At 34.0% G+C, this 2,062-nt stretch overlaps 1 long non-coding RNA gene across 1 annotated transcript; it reads right to left on the reverse strand.

Moving 5' to 3' along the window:
• Positions 1-736: 736 nt before the first annotated feature.
• Positions 737-1,630, reverse strand: LOC145011081 (uncharacterized). The gene is made up of 2 exons (XR_013664019.1): positions 1,202-1,630; positions 737-1,023 (listed from the first exon to the last, which is right to left on the reverse strand). It is a non-coding gene; the product is annotated as an uncharacterized LOC145011081 (long non-coding RNA).
• Positions 1,631-2,062: the final 432 nt, after the last annotated feature.

Below are 2,062 nucleotides of genomic sequence, written 5' to 3' on the forward strand. Positions count from 1 at the left end.
GAATTTGGGGAAGGTGGGTTCAATTTTAAAATCGTTCAATCTATCGATCCAGGTCGCGTTCCCCATGCGTTTGGAACGAAATCGTACCCCGATCCAGCACGCGCGAACTCGAACGAGGATCGTGTCTAGTCAGGCGATTTATGTGACTATGTATTGAAATGTGAATTTTGGGAATGAAATGGAGTTAACAAAGATTGTTGCTTTTGTTCATGACCTATCATCAGAAATATAATTGGTAAACAATATGTAGCACTTGGGTCCATGACCTTGTGATGGTGATATGTCAACCATTAAGTCTCACATGTTTTGTTCTTTAATCAAAGTAAAATCCAAGTTTGCTGAACATTGATGAATTACAAGACAAATTGGGTCCTTCTTGAAAACAATTCCATCGCATGAAAAATGTACATGGTGATTACATATACCAGTAGAGTTATAGCAATGTTTAACTATTCTTTAGATTACTTATACACCCAAAGATTATGTAAATTAAAGCCAATCAATCATGTTGTTAAAGCTATGCAGTTTCCTTATTGCAACTAATTAATATGTGAAATTGTTGCATACGACATTAACTGAAAATCGTATAACATTCGTAGAAGTATAATGTTTAAACATGATTATGCACTTTGACCTTTACATACAGGATAGTGAAAAAAGCATTGATATTTGATTTTGGTTCCTCATATCGTTGATAGCATATTTGTTGTTAGCTTAGCCAGCAGCACAACAAAAAAAAATATAATATGCCTATATTCACCCTTCTTTTATGAAAGAAAAAAAAAATATTGATAATGAATTTTGTTTCTCATTCAAGTATCAGCTTATAGCATCAAATAATTTACAGGGCACTCCAAACAAGTGAAAATTCATGTTTTATAAAACAGGGACAAGTGACACATGAGTCTCGAATGCCTGTTGCGAAAAGTCTGTATCAGATACACCTGTAGATTTGTTTCCACAAATTTTGTGAAATTTACATACCAATTCCATGCTATCATCAAAGTTTTCCCTAGCCTGTTCCTTTTTCCATTAAATGTTGGAATTCACATTAGTAAAACTCAAATCTGTGGCATTCAAGTTTTTGCCATGCAATCATGTTTCTAAGCTAATTACAAATAGCAATTCATGAGTCCAAATCCAATTTTAACACTTTTCTGAATATTTTCGAAAAATTAACTTACTAGGGTTTGGTTATTACCTCAAGAATCTGTCAAATTGAAGGACAACAGAAATTTTGGGTTACCAAATCTGAGAAATCACGCAACCCTTATATGATTTCTGTGCTCCGTTTCTTCTTCCTCTTTCTCTGGTTCGGGTCGCACTCAGCAGAATGCAAAGAGACCTTGAAGGTCTCCCCTTCTTTCCAGATTGTAGACATAACAACGCACACACAAGGAAACCAGCGTTTTCCTTTCTTTTGTTAACATTCGACTGACTTTGGGTCCCAACATTTAACCTATGTTTACATAAAGCCCTTTATATTCTATTTATTCTCAGAATGACCAAAAATTCTTAAGTAACATATTCCCCTCTACTTTTAACTTCCAAATATTTCAAAATACCCTTCTACTTTATCACCTAATTTTTCAACATACATGTAATTTTAAATAAATGAGAATATTGGGAGTGGAATGGAGTTAACAAAGATAGCTGCTTTTTTTCATAACCTATCATCAAAAATATAATCGGTAAACAATATGTAGCACTTGGGTCCATGACCTTGTGATGGTGATATATCAACCATTAAGTCTCACATGCTTTTGTTTTTAACCAAAGTAAAATCCATCATTTGCATGGGAAAATAACAAGGTTGGTATCGAAAATTCAAGTGAGCGTGTTAATGCCTTCGAAGATCAAGATGATAATTCACAATGTAATATGGAGGAAGGGTCATATGATCCGTTTGGAATCTACGAAACAGTTGAAAAAATGAAAGAGGATGGAAGAAATGCTAAGGAAGTAAATTCAGATGTTATTGATGATGATATCCGGGTTCATGAAAGCAAGATAATTCCTATAAATGATGAGGGGCAGTTACGGAATTTACATTAAAAAACAG

Source organism: Lactuca saligna, chromosome 8 (genome assembly GCF_052625555.1).
Source record: "Lactuca saligna cultivar CGN05327 chromosome 8, ASM5262555v1, whole genome shotgun sequence".
NCBI lineage: Eukaryota > Viridiplantae > Streptophyta > Magnoliopsida > Asterales > Asteraceae > Lactuca > Lactuca saligna.